This window comes from Bos mutus, chromosome 1 (assembly GCF_027580195.1).
Source record: "Bos mutus isolate GX-2022 chromosome 1, NWIPB_WYAK_1.1, whole genome shotgun sequence".
Lineage (NCBI taxonomy): Eukaryota > Metazoa > Chordata > Mammalia > Artiodactyla > Bovidae > Bos > Bos mutus.
Window position 1 is genome coordinate 131257058 of NC_091617.1, and position 15266 is coordinate 131272323.

General features: G+C 41.8%; 1 protein-coding gene across 1 annotated transcript in view; it reads left to right on the plus strand.

Annotated features, from left to right (window-relative positions):
- Positions 1-546: 546 nt before the first annotated feature.
- STAG1 (STAG1 cohesin complex component) overlaps positions 547-15266 on the plus strand; it is a 496550-nt gene continuing 481830 nt past the window's right edge. Inside the window, exon 1 of the mRNA XM_070375938.1 lies at positions 547-714. The gene's annotated coding sequence lies outside the window, so the exon portion shown is untranslated. The remainder of the gene's footprint in view (positions 715-15266) is intronic.

The following is a 15266-nucleotide window of genomic DNA, read 5'->3' on the forward strand; positions in this document are numbered from 1 at the left end:
GGTTTAGCGCTGCCACCCTTCCGCTTTTCTGCAGAGCGCTTTTCTGCAGAGGCGGGGGATGGGGGCAGCTGGACCGGGCGGGGCTGCGCTAGTCCCGCGACCTGGGGAGGGGCCGCGGTGAAGGGGCCAGGGGCGGGTTTCCCTCCTAGGTCTCGGAAAAGCTCCAAAAATGGCGGGCGGCAACTCAGCTAGCGGGGCGCGCAGGCGCCACTGCCGCCATCCTTCCGCCCGCCTCGGGCGGCCCACGAACCTCCACAGCCCCCTCACGGAGAGGTATCCGCCGCTTGCGATTGGTTGAGCTGGGACAGCGCTCCGTGCGGGGGCCGGGCCGCCACGCAGAGGCCACGTTTCCCGCCCCGCTGGTGCGCGTGCGCACAATCCCCACAGGAAAGCGTTCGCGCGCGTCCCCGCCGCGGCCCCCAGCTCGCGCCTCAGCTCCCTCCCCTTTCCGGGCAGGCCCGTCCCGTCAGCGAGGCAGTAAGCACCGCGGCCAGCAGAGGGCGGTCCGGACCCAAGTCTGCAGCGGCGCCATTGGCGTGTGGAAAATGCCACCAGATGGCGGGTTAGGATTGCAGCTCCGTTGAAGGCGCGGCCCCCGCTCCCGAACCCCCGGCGACCACCCCGTAACAACCCCCCCACATCGGGAATAACACACCGGAGACTTTTGGGGGGAAACTAGGTCGACGGCCGGCGGTGCCCGGATGGGCAGCTGAGGTGAGCGCGGGCGGCGGCGACGGCGGCGGGGGGCGGGAAAGAGGGGGAATGCGGCGGCAGCGGCGCGGGGGCTGGAAGCGCCGATCCAAGATGGAGGCCGGGCGAGAGCGAGAGAGCGCGAGCGGAGAGCGGGCGGGCCGGGCGCGGGCCCCGCGCGGGGGAGGGAGGCCGCGCAGGCCTGTGCGGGGCGCGGCGGTCTCCGGCCGTCCGGGCGCCAGTGGGGACGGCTGTGGGCGCGGCGGGTACCCCGGAACCCTAGTCGCTCCGCACCCCTCCCGCGGGCCCCGAAAATTGTGCCCCCGCCCGCTCGGGCACTACGGCGACGGGCGCGGAAGCCTTTGTGGCGCGCTCGGGCCCGCCGCCAAGCCCGCCCTCCGCCCCCCCGCCCGGACTCTCGGGACTCGCCCGCGCCCGGCGGGGCCGGGCCGAGGCGGGCTGGTGCGAATGCCATCCGCCGCCCTGCGTTTCTGCGGTGTTTTAGCGGCGGCGGCGTTGTCACATGACAACGAGCTCGCCTCGGCTGAGGGGCCTGGGGGTCGCTCGGCGAGGCGACCGGCCCAGGCCTCTTCTCAGTGGGGAGGAGCGGGGGGCTGGCGCCTGGGGCAGAGGGGACGTCAAAGCCGGGCTTTCCCGCTATCTGCCCTCCCCGCCCCCGACGGAGGCCTCCTTGTGAAACGTGTGCAGGCCGGAGCACTGCCCCGCTAGTTTTCCAGCCCCCCGGGAGACGAGGCCAATAAAAGTTGTTTTCCCTCCTTTCTCGGGGTGGGGGCGGGGTGAAGAGCTAGGAAACGGGAGTGCTTGGAGTTGAACCTGGGCCTCAATTGGAGATTCCAAACTGGGTGCTTCTTGTGTGCTATGGGGACTAAGAAATTTTCAGGTTTTAGGATTGTCACGTCACCTCTTCTACCTACATTTGAAATGTTACCGATTCTCTTCATATTGCAGAGAATCGTGCCCCGGGAGTGTAAAGCAGGGGATGGTTTTGGGCACTTATAGATTCAAACCAATGCTGTTTGTATGCGACGATAGCGAATTATTTGCTGTTCGTCGATGTTAAGATGATGTGTATAGTTTATTTTCGTGATTGTGACTAGAGAGGAGTTTTTTTTTCTTTCATCTCTTCGCGAACGTAGTGTTTATGAAAGTATTTGACATGGCATTAAGAAAGTTGTGTGATTTGTGACTTACGTGGTATTTGACTCCATCTTTTAGATTTTCATGTGTCTTTTTCAGAAAATTGCAAATTCTGATGGTGAAACACTTAGGAAAATAAAGATTCAGAACAGTGAAAATAAAAACAACTTGTGTATTGTATTGAATAGTGTACCTTGTACTCATATTTATACTGTACGAAAAATTCAGGCTAAAAAAATTTGCTCCAGGGAGGAAATAGCGAAAAGTTCGGGAAGGTTGTTTACTTGCTTTCAGATTTTGAGAATAGTTATAACACAAGTAGTTTGCTATCTAAATAAAGTACTAGAAGAACCGACAGGAGTTTTGCTACAATTTTTTCGTTATATTTAAAAACGTACATTAAGTTTACTCCGGTGGTCTATCAATGGTCATTTTAACAACCAAGCTACTTTGATTGGAAATTCCTCAATATCCACTTCAGTTTTGATATTCTGGCAAAACTTAGGGGTATTTAAATATATGTGAAATGTGGAAAATTGTTATTTTCCATATGGAAAATGTTGCTAGAATTGCTTCCTTTGAACACAGTATACAAATACTGTTGATTTGAATAACTTTCTTAAAGCCTTAAGGGGGCTGTGGTAGGAAGAGAGCCCAGGACTGAAGTTATTTTAAACTTTTCCTAGGTATTTGATCTTTGTGGTGTCGCTCTATGAGCCTTACTTTCCTTATCGCTAAAATGAAAATTTTTGGCTTGTATATATATATATTTTAATGTATAGCGAGGTACCACACATTTAGTAGCTTCAGTTCAGTTGCTCAGTTGTGTCCGACTTTTTGCGACCCCATGAACCGCAGGACGCCAGGCCTCCCTGTCCATCACCAACTCCCGGAGTTCACTCAAGCTCATGTCCATTGAGTCCGTGATGCCATCCAACCATCTCATCCTCTGTCGTCCCCTTCTCCTCCTGCCCTCAATCTTTCCCAGCATCAGGGTCTTTTCCAGTGAGTCAGCTCTTTGCATCAGGTGGCCAAAGTATTAGAATTTCAGCTTCAACATCAGTCCTTCCAATGAACACTCGGGACTGATCTCCTTTAGGATGGACTGGATGGATCTCCTTCCAGTCCAAGGGACTCTCAAGAATCTTCTCCAACACCACAGTTCAAAAGCATCAATTCTTCGGTGTTTTGCTTTCTTTATAGTCCAACTCTGACATCCATACACGACTACTGGAAAAACCATAGCCTTGACTAGATGAACCTTTGTTGACAGTAATGTCTCGACTGTTTAATATGCTGTCTAGGTTGGTCATAATTTTCCTTCCAAGGAATAAGCGTCTTTTAATTTCATGGCTGCAGTCACCATCTGCAGTGGTTTTGGAGCTCAGAAAAATAAAGTCAGCCACTGTTTCCACTGTCTCCCCATCTTTTTGTCATGAAGTGTTGGGGCCAGATGCCATGATCTTAATTTTCTGAATGTTGAGCTTTAAGCCAACTTTTTCACTCTCCTCTTTCACTTTCATCAGGAGGCTCTTTAGTTCTTCACTGTCTGCCATAAGGGTGGTGTCATCTGCATATCTGAGGTTATTGATATTTCTCCCGGCAATTTTGATTCCAGCTTGTGCTTCATCCAGCCCAGCGTTCTCCTGATGTACTCTGCATATAAGTTAAATGCAGAGTACATTTAGCAGCTTCAACAACACCTATTTATTATCTCACAGTTTATATAGGTGAGAAATCTGGGTACTTTGTAGCGGGGCTTTCTGTTCAACATCTCACCTGGCTAAAATCAAGATGTTGGGCGTGCTGGCTCAGTTCTCATTTGAGACTTAGGACCTTCCATGCTCACTACTTGTTGGCAGAATTTCCTTGTGGCTGTATGACTGGACTCACCATCTTCTTTCTAGCTGTTGGCAGGGCTTTCTCACTTCCTTACCACATGTCATATAGGCATTTTCACGTCATGACTTTTTGCTTTCATCCAGGCAAGCAAGAGTAAGTTGCTCTGGCTTCCTCTGTCTTTGTCCTCTGGACTCCCTTAGGAGACTCCTTTTTAAAGCTGATCTAATTAGATCAGACCTACTCAGGATGATCTTTTTGATGAACTCAACTGATTAGGGACCTTAAGTACATATGCAAAAATCTTTTTGCCATATAGCAATCACAGGAGTGATACCCCATTATAATTACAGGTCTCTCCCATACTGGAGGGTTGCTTATGAGGGTGAGTCACTGTGGTTTGTTAGAATTTTGCTTGCCACGGGACAGAAGTATCTTTACAATTTAGAATCTTTATGTACAAGAAGACCACTTAGGCAAAGCAGTAACCCCACTTGATAAGTTTACTCATACTTGTTTTGTCTTTATGCTTTTTCCTCTTTGTATTTCCTGGTACCTCAGTTGAAGTGCCTGCCTCTATAAAAATATTTTATTGTATATAAAAGAAATTAAGAATTAAAAAGTTAAGTAGAAAGGCAAAAAAAGGACAGTGGAGATTATGCAGTTCTCATCATTGCTTGATACCTATTGTTTTACTCATTTTAGGAATGTGATTGAATCTCAGGGAAGTTAAGAAATATAAATGACTAAGATCACCCTCCTATTAAGTGGCAGGTAGATTTATAAACTTATTACATCAGACAGTTGCTGTGGTATGGTTGGTCCAGTTACTTTTGAAGAGAGAATTGTGAAAAAGAATAATTATTTAAAATGGAGTACAGATATTGAAAAGTGTTAGTTGTTCAACCATGTCCTACTCTTTGCAACCCCACGGACTATAGCCTCTCTCCATGGAATTCTCCAGGCTTGAATACTGGAGTGGGTTGCCGTTTCCTTCTCCAGGGGATCTTCCCTACCCAGGAATCGAACCTAGGTCAACTGGTGGACAAAGAGGGGAGCAAAAATTGGTCATGGTATATTGGAGGTTTCACAGTCTAAGAAGCAAAATATCTTCAAAAGAAGGCAATTTAGTTAAGAATAAGATTTAGAGACTATAACCAGGAGTTAAAATTGTTCAGGAGATACAGCTAAATTTCTTAATAGAGAGGTGGTAAAGTAAGGGCTTGGTAGATCTTTGTTAGCTGAATTAAAATATGTCTCTAGAATTTATAGGATCCTTGCTACTGTGATACTGTAGGGAAAAGAAGGAAGCAGAGAATTAAAAGGATGCTCTTGCATAAGCCTAGGAAAGATGATTCTTGAGGTGGAAATAAGGATGTGTCTACAGAGGAGAAGGGATCAGTTTGGTAGTCAAGAGGACAGGATCCCAACTTCCTGAGTTTTAGTGCTGAGAGAAACCTTGTTTTTGACAAATGAGATTCTATTTAATTGAGCTTTAAGTAGGTCATAGGCCAGTTGGTTTTATAGAATCTTTTCTCTGTGTACTAATTCACACCTTATTGCTTCTTTCAAGTTTCTTCCCTTTCCTTTTCTGTGTTCTTGCCAGTTAGTGCTTAAAGGATAGTCAGTCCTACCTTCTTTATAGGATACATTCCTTTGTGCTGTGAGCCTAAATGATGCACCAGTTAGTCCTTCAAATTTCTCTATAGAGTTTTGCTGCAATTAAACAGCTCTGCTGCTAAGTCACTTCAGTCGTGTCCGACTCTGTGCGACCCCAGAGACGGCAGCCCACCAGGCTACTCCGTCCCTGGGATTCTCCAGGCAAGAACACTGGAGTGGGTTGCCATTTCCTTCTCCAATGCATGAAAGTGAAAAGTGAAAGTGAAGTCGCTCAGTCGTGTCTGACTCTTAGCGACCCCATGGACTGCAGCCCACCAGGCTCCTCCGTCCATGGGATTTGTCCAGGCAAGAGTACTGGAGTGGGGTGCCATTGCCTTCTCCAAACAGCTCTATAGATGGCTTTTAACTTATTGGAAGACAAAGTTACAAAAACATTTAATGTTGTGACCCAGTGCAAACACACACTACGGAAATAACACTTAACTTTTAAAATGCAGTACATGCTGATATATTGTATATATTTTTGAAACTAAGAATGCTGGTTGCAGCTCACTTATGTGATTTATAGCAACCCTTTCACTTGGCTGAATTATAATCTCATTGTTAATTGGGAGAGTGCGAAGTAAAACCAAACCATAAGAAATCATTTCACTTCTATCAGATTGGCAAATACTAAAAATTCTGATGATATCAAGTGTTGGTGAGAATGTGGAGAAATTAGCCTACCACTTTTGGAGGGACATAGTCATTTTGTAAAAGAAAGTGACTTTTGTAGCGGTAGAATACATGTACGTTAACCTAGTAATTATGTTTTTGTCTTTTTATTCCTAATGAGAGAAATTCTTGTATGCTGGGATATGTGAACAAAAATGTTTGCAATAGCCAAAATGTAGCCAAAATGTTCATCATTCTACCACTGTTTTTCAAATACCAGTGGTGATTTTCAAATGATAAAATAATCTTGATTTGTAGGATAACCTCACTTGGTCACAGTGTATTATCTCTTTTACATTTAATGTTTTGCTAGACTTTGGGGATATTTTTTCATCAGGAATATTATTTTGTAGTTTTCTTTGATTGTAATGTCTTTGTCAGGTTTCAGTATTTGGATTAGGATACTCTCAAAAGTATCCTAGTGGCTCAGACGGTAAAGCGTCTGTCTGCAATGCAGGAGACCTGGGTTCGATCCCTGGGTTGGGAAGATCCCTGGAGAAGGAAATGGCAGCCGTCTATGGGGTCGCAAAGAGTCGGACACAACTGAGCGACTTCACCTTCACTTTCACTCAAAAGTATGGGAGGTGTTCCCTCTACTTACTGCAATATTCCTTGACTGGTAGAATTCATCAGTGATACCGTTTGGACTTAAATTTTTTTCTTTTTTTGTAGGGAGACTTTTGGTAAGTTCAAATTCTTTTTTGTTTTTAATTGGACATAGATTTTGTTTCATCTTATGTTAATTTTGGTGTATTTTTAAAGAAGTTTGTTGACATTGATTTCTATGCAATTCCCTTGTCATCTTTAGGATGTTTGTAGGATTTGTATCTATCTCTCTTTAATTTCTGATGTTATTAGTGTGTTCTTTCTTTTTTTTCTTGACCAGTCTAATTCTTGGTCTATCTGTATATCTTTTCAAAAATAACAATGCTGGTTTTCTCCGTTTGTCTTTTCTCTGTCATTTTTTTCCTGTTGTTTATAATTTTTTTCCCCCATGTATTTTGCTTTTCCTTTTCTTCTTAAAGTGGTTAGAGATTTCAGACATTTCTTGTTTTCTAATTTAAATATGCAAAGCTCTAGATTTTCTTCTAAGCACTGCAGTTGCCTACAGATTTTGATATTCTTATTATCATTTACTTTGGAATAGTTTCTAACTTGCTTTGTGATTTCTTTGTTGACCCAGGGATTATTTAAAAAGGGTTTTGTTTAATTTTCAAATATTTGGCATTATTTTAGATATCTTGTTATTTATTTCTAACAATTTCATTTTGAGGCTTGAGATATATGCTGTATAATTTTAATCTTTTCAAATGTATAGAACCTTGAGTTATGGTTCATTATGTGGTTTATATTAATATACTTTTCACACTTGAAAAAAAATAAAATACATATTCTGCAATTGTATGGTGTACTATTCTGTAAAATATCAGTTAGATTCAGGTGTTTTGGTAGCATTTTTCAAATCATTTGTGTGTACTGTTTTGTTTTTGTTTGTTTGTTTCGTTTGTTTTTTTGTCTAGTTATATCAGTTGCCGAGAGGGATGTTAAAATATCTAACTATGACTGTTGAATTACGTATTTCTCCCTTAATTTTGTTGTTTTTTGCCTCTATATTTTGAAGCTATGTTTCTAGGCACATTCAGTTAATACAGCCACTCTAATTTTCTTGAGCTTACTGTTTCTGTAGTGTATTTTCTTCTATCCAGTTACTTTAAATTTTTCTTTGTGTTTAAAATGTCCCTCTTGAAGGCAGCATATAGTTGAGTTTTGCTTTTTTAAAAATCCATTCTGACAGTATGGAAGTGGCATCTTTCGGTTTGATTGAACATTGATTATATACTAATGCCTGTCAAAAAATGTGGAAGTTCTAAGATTTTACTGAGATTTAACTTGCTAACAAGTTAACCTGCTACAGTTTAATGGAGTCATGAGACTCCTTGGTCAGAGATGAACAGTGCACTACAGCAATAACAGTAGCCACAGCATCAGCATTGGTGTCAGATCTTGGAGCCCCACTTTGTACATGGTAGAGTGAAGATGTGACACCTACATGTGTATTGGGTTGTGTTAGAGGAGAGGAATCCCAAGCTTAGAGAAACTCGTATTTTTGTAATGGGTTATAAGCATACCTCTCCTTTTCTCTGAGGGAGATGCTATTTCTCTTTCCCAAGATAATTCACTCTACAAATATACTTGAAAACGTTGGATCAAAGACAGTTGGTGTCTCTGTTTTCAAGATAGGCAGAAAAACAAGAGATCCATGGAAAATTCTTTCAAAACTGCCCAGTGAATTGTCTCAATTTCCTCTATGTAGCTTAGATTTTTCTTTTCTTTGTTAGATGGCCCCGGCCTAGCTTTCCACTTCTGTCTCTGCACTGTACTTCTCTCTGGGTTTTATGCTCTCACTAGATTGATTTCATACTTTATCCCACATCCCTCATGTCTTTGTTCTGGTGTATAATGTGTGTGTAAGGAACACTCCTTGAGTATTTACTGTGTACCAGTAAATATTTTGCAATAACCCTGTGAAGAAGTTATATTGCTATTTTCTGTTTTAAAGGTTAGGTTAAATTTATTTAATCTTAACTAGGTAAGTTTATTAGGTTTGATTAAGTCTCATGTTTGTGATGAGGGAGGGACACATTATAGAGAATTCTTTGATTTCTTGATGTTAGTGATAGTTACATGGAGTGCTCACTTTATAATTCTTTAAAATATTATTTAGATTTTATGTATTATGCTATGTAATTGTTATATTTCACAAAGAAAGGAAAAATAGAAAAAGGAAATAAACACTGAGCTGTAGAATCTATTTCAAGTCTTCCTGATATCTTCACTCTCTTTGTATTTTCATTTATTGCAGATATAGTATTGGCACAGTAATGTTTGGTAAGTGGTGGGGTTCATAAGGATGGTATTTTGTAGAGTACTTGTTGCAAGGCCACACAACTAATGAATGAGAGTCAGGATTTAAACCTGCTTACTTTCAGAACCCACAATTTAAATCTTTTAAAAGGGCATTTTAATCTCAGCCTTATTTATGCTGTTTGAAATCTTTTGCATTTTGAAGTTTATCTTACAGAGATTTGATTTTCTTTCCTTTTCCATCATACAGCAGTCAGGTAGTCTTGAGTAGAACATTTGATTTCTAGAGGCCTCAGTTGTCTTATCTCTGTGATGAGGATCCAGTTAAGATTCTTTCAATAAATATTTATGAATGCCTACTCCATGACTAGTAGTGAGTATACAAAGTTGTTTAATACATAGACTTTGCTTTTAAGCAGCTTCTGTTCTAACGAGAGAGATTTAAAAATCAAACCCCCCAAAGCAACAAACCAAGCTAATAAGGATAATACATGGAAGTTGTGAGAGCATTAGGTTCAGGATACTTTGGAAGCATAAAGTACAGAGGTAAGAGGCCGTGCCCCTCTCCTTGTCATTCCACCCCGCCTCCCAAAGTAGATCATTTTTAATGTATCAGGAAGAGTTAGAAGAGTTTTTCAGGGTAGTTCCTTGACTTTGGTAGTTAAGTATCACCTGTACTGTTTTTAGCCTCTGGCAAGATTTCTCTTCATAATTGTTGAGTTGGTCTAAAGGTACAGGTAGAGGTTTGAGACGCCACTGCTTGTTTCCTCAGTCTTAGAGAGGCAAAAAAAAGTGTTTTATACGTAGTCAAGTATGAATATGACCTAATTGCCTCTTTTGAGGTAACTGATTCCCTGAAGCTATCCTGAAGTTATCTTCCGTGAAGTTATCCTGAAGCTCTGCCAATTCTGTTATATTAGGTTATTATAATTTTTTTCCTATCTCATTGAGAGTACCGAGAGGTAGGCTTTCTCTGTTCTCTAGTAGATACTAGACAGTACAAAGTAGTATATGTGCAGAAATTCTTATGACAGAACGCAAGATATAGAAGCTAAAGAATGTCTTACGCTATGTTCTGCTTAATTGTTAAAGCCTAAATTAATTTTCAGGAAGAAAATGCCCTAGTGTATGCTTTGTACTGTGGAGATAGTTAAAAAGTTTGTGCGTTCACAGATGAAGGAAGCACTGTCACATACTGAAGGGCTAAGAAAGCCATTGTCTGTTGTCTAAGAGATATTCTGGCCTGAGTTACACTCCTGGTGTCAAATTCTAATTCATCTCCTTCCTAGGTATGTAAACATGGGCAGATTCTTTAACCTCTCTAAACCTCAGTCTTCTCACCTGTGTAATGTCACTAATGCCTCATGGATTAATGTATCAGTTAAAAAGGTAACTTTTACCTGTTAGACCATGCTGTTTTTTATGTAAATATATTAGTGTTAAGTTTAAAAGGTGAATAAAGTTACAATCGAGATACATCATAAGATTACTTTCCAGAAGCAAGGACTATTAATTAATTGGTTCTTACTAGCACATAGAGCTAGCTGATTCTTCTTAGCACGTAAAGCTGGTTCAACAATAAGCTCTGTTAATGAGAGTGGTCAGAGGGTGAGGTTCTCAGGTTAATAGAGAGATGAGGGTTATAGCCAGAGTTTTGTGCTTATTGTTAAATATATTTTAAAAAAATCGGACTTTTTTTTCTCTAGAAAGTAGTACATCTTGGAAATCCATTGTAATGCTTCCTTGGTAATTAAGATTCGATGGCTGTATCAAGATTTTTATTTATAAAAAAATAAAAATAGCTTTGCATGTATAATTTCACAAAGAGACTAGGAATGAATCTTTACCAAAAGCAAAACATAATTTCGAAAATTACTTCTTTGTGTAAGTTCTTAAAGTAAGATGGTCAGATGGCTGCTTTTCCTGTCATAAAAATGGGGTACAGGAAGCAAAACCTGGGTTAATCTGAGCTTTTAAAAAAGTTTTGGATATTTAATAATTTATAAATGTGAAGAGAATGTGATATAAGAGAGAAAAACGAGGGTAGGGCTAGAGACTTGAGTTTTAATCGCAGCTTTACCACTAAATAGCTGTGTGTCTTTGAATCACTACTTCTCTGAACCTCAGTTTCTTCATTGTAAAATTTGTGACTTGGACTTAGTTTCCAAGATTCCTGTAAATTTTTTAGTCTCTGTTGAGGAAATCAAGTCTGAATCAGGTAATGCAAAATTTTTGATTTTAAAAACTTTAGTTTAAAGTTTGAGTGTGTTATCAGCAGGCTCCTTTGTCTCATCTTCTAACAGCTTATTAGAATAATTCATGCTTTGCTCTAGCTGATTCGTGTACAGACCAAATACGTTAATATTTAGATCGTACTTAACAGTTTTTGGTTTTAGCTATGGGTGTTTACTTCTTTATTTGGTGTAAAAAAGATTAGCAAGTGTCTTCATATAATTTTAGTCATTTTGAGTTATTGAGACATTTGTTGAACACCTGTAGTGTGCCTTACACTCTGGTTATAAAGACATAAAAGCACAGTTCTTGTCTTCCTGATGTGCAGAGAATTCAAGACTCAGAACTTAGGTGTGATAACCTCCAAAAATCCTTTTCTAATAGCCTTATTGCTCCTTCCTCCCACTATTTCTCCCTTTCTCAAATCCAGGATTGGTCAAAGTGCTATTCCTTTGTCTTTTAGTGGTATGCTGTGCCGGGGCGCCATGATTGGCTGTGGAATTGGTGATGCTCTGCATAAAGATGCTCCAGCCAAGGGGCTTGGTCAGGGCTGAAATCCAGATTTCAATCTTCTTGACCAACTATCCATTTGCTTTTTTCATGATTTTTTAATCATCTGCCCAGAGGCCCTTTCCCCCAGTTCTTAGAAAAGAACTTGCATATGGTAGCAGATATCTACCCTGTGCATAAGTGTACCATTAAGAACTTTCCGTAGTGTGTTTTTTTGGCAGATAAGTTTTATAGTAGGTAATACATGCCTTGAAATGGTTTGTTGAAGGAGCACGTGCTTCTTGAACACAAATTCTTACATAAGTTTTGAAAGAAGAATAGAAGTTAACCAGGCAAGACTGGGATGATGGAGATGGAATGGTAAATATAGAGGTAAATATTCCAGGTAAATATAGAGGGATAATGTAGTGATCTGGTCTAGAACTCAGTGGTTCTTAAATTGTGCTCCCTGCACCAGTATTATTAACATTACCTGTTTGAGAACTTGTTTGAAATACAGGTTCTTGGCCCTCACCCTAGTCCAGCTGTATCAAGAAATTCTTGAAGTAGAGGCCAGCAGTTTGTGTTTTAACAGGTCTTTCTGGTGATTCTGATGCAGTCTGAAGTTTGAGGGCCACTGCTATAGCCCACTTATTGAGGAAGCATTAGTTTGAGGGTGTGTGAAGAGGCTTGGGGTTAGCTATAGAGAGAGATTAAAATATAGAGCTGTAAGCAGTGACCAGAGTGCCGAGTGTGCCAAAGTAGAGTTTGAACTTTGTCCTTTGGCCAGTGACTGCACATTAGAATCACCTGGGAGCTTTAAACATAAGCTAAAGAATGGGACTTCCTAGTGGCTCAGCCGGAGAAGGCAATGGCAGCCCACTCCAGTACTCTTGCCTGGAAAAAACATGGACGGAGAAGCCTGGTAGGCTGCAGTCCATGGGGTCGCTAAGAGTCAGACAGGACTGAGCGACTTCACTTTGACTTTTCACTTTCATGCATTGGAGAAGGAAATGGGAACCCACTCCAGTGTTCTTGCCTGGAGAATCCCAGGGACAGAGGAGCCTAGTGGGCTGCAGTCTCTGGGGTTGCACAGAGTCGGACACGACTGAAGCGACTTAGCAGCAGCAGCAGTGGCTCAGTGGATGGGAGTCTGCCTGCCAGTGCAGGGGACACTGATTCAATCCCTGGTCTGGGAAGATTCAGCTATGCCTGTGAACCACAACCTCTGAGCCTGTGCTCTAGAGCCCTTTAGCTGAAACTACTGAGCCCATGTGCTGCAACTACTGAAGCCTTGCACCTAGAGCCTGTGCTCTCCAACCAGAGAAGCCACTGCAGTGAACAGCCAGTGCACTGCAATGGATAGTAGCCCCCAGTAGCTGCAACTAGAGAAAGATTGCCTGCAGTGATGAAGACCCAGTACAACCGAAAAATTAAAAATAAATAGAAGTTTAAAAAAACAGAAAATAAAGAATGGTTGGTATCTACCCCAGACCAACTGACATCCAGTCTCTGACTTTGTGATGCACAGAGGGTTCTGAAGTACGTACCTGACAGAACTTGGTTACTGATTATAATAGAATATGTGTTTATTGAGAATGTGTCAAATACTTTGTCCAGTAGCATGATGATAAATAACACTACAGTCTTACATAGGTATTACATTTCACAGATGAGGTACAGAGGTTAAGTACTTTTCCCTAGCTAGGAAGTGGTAGGTTTGAGTCCAAGTTTTTATAACTCTATAATAAAGTCTTAAGCAATAAACTCTATAATAAATCTCTTAAGCAATTTTTTTAAACCTGGGATTCATAAACTTGGGAAAATAATCATATTTTCATTTTCCCTAATCTCTAAGAGAGATTTCACATTTTCTTTGATTTTGAATGTAGGTAACAAATCATGGTTGTATGAGCAATACTATAGCTTTCTTACAAATAGAAATCAGAAATATTTTCATATTAAATTACAGATGTTGCAGATATCTCAAAATATCTTTTATCCTAAGCAGTGCTTTAAAATTGGGCTAACTGGTAGATCCACCTCTAGATGTGTTATTTACTGTGTTAAAGAAGCACATACAATCAGATCAGATCACATCAGTCGCTCAGTAGTGTCCGACTCTTTGCGACCCCATGAATCGCAGCACGCCAGGCCTCCCTGGCCATCACCAACTCCCAGAGTTCACTGAGACTCATGTCCATTGAGTCAGTGATGCCATCCAGCCATCTCATCCTCTGTCGTCCCCTTCTCCTCCTGCCCCCAATCCCTCCCAGCATCAGAGTCTTTTCCAGTGAGTCAACTCTTCGCATGAGGTGGCCAAAGTACTGGAGTTTCAGCTTTAGCATCATTCCCTCCAAAGAAATCCCAGGGCTGATCTCCTTCAGAATGGACTGGTTGGATCTCCTTGCAGTCCAAGGGACTGTCAAGAGTCTTCTCCAACACCACAGTTCAAAAGCATCAATTCTTCGGCACTCAGCCTTCTTCACAGTCCAACTCTCACATCCATACATGACCACAGGAAAAACCATAGCCTTAACTAGACGGACCTTTGTTGGCAAAGTAATGTCTCTGCTTTTGAATATGCTATCTAGGTTGGTCATAACTTTCCTTCCAAGGAGTAAGCGTCTTTTAATTTCATGGTTGCAGTCACCATCTGCAGTGATTTTGGAGCCCAGAAAAATAAAGTCTGACACTGTGTCCACTGTTTCCCCATCTATTTCCCATGAAGTGATGGGACCGGATGCCATGATCTTCATTTTCTGAATGTTGAGCTTTAAGCCAACTTTTTCACTCTCCACTTTCATCAAGAGGCTTTTTAGTTCCTCTTCACTTTGTGCCATAAGGGTGGAGGTTATTGATATGTCTCCCAGCAATCTTGATTCCACCTTGTGTTTCTTCCAGTCCAGCGTTTCTCGTGATGTACTCTGCATATAAGTTAAATAAACAGGGTGACAATATACAGCCTTGACGTACTCCTTTTCCTATTTGGAACCAGTCTGTTGTTCCATGTCCCGTTCTAACTGTTGCTTCCTGACCTGCATACAGATTTCTCAAGAGGCAGGTCAAGTGGTCTGGTATTCCCATCTCTTTCAGAATTTTCCACAGTTTATTGTGATCCGCACAGTCAAAGGCTTTGGCATAGTCAATAAAGCAGAAATAGATGCTTTTCTGGAACTCTCTTGCTTTTTCCGTGATCCAGCGGATGTTGGCAATTTGATCTCTGGTTCCTCTGCCTTTTCTAAAACCAGGTTGAACATCAGGAAGTTCACGGTTCACATATTGCTGAAGCCTGGCTTGGAGAATTTTGAGCATTACTTTACTAGCATGTGAGATGAGTGCAATTGTGCGGTAGTTTGAGCATTCTTTGGCATTGCCTTTCTTTGGGATTGGAATGAAAACTGAGCTTTTCCAGTCCTGTGGCCACTGCTGAGGTTTCCAAATTTGCTGGCATATTGAGTGTGGCACTTTCACAGCATCATCTTTCAGGATTTGGAATAGCTCCACTGGAATTCCATCACCTCCACTAGCTTTGTTCGTAGTGATGCTTTCTAAGGCCCACTTGACTTCACATTCCAGGATGTCTGGCTCTAGGTGAGTGATCACACCATCGTGATTATCTGGGTCGTGAAGATATTTTTTGTACAGTTCTTCTGTGT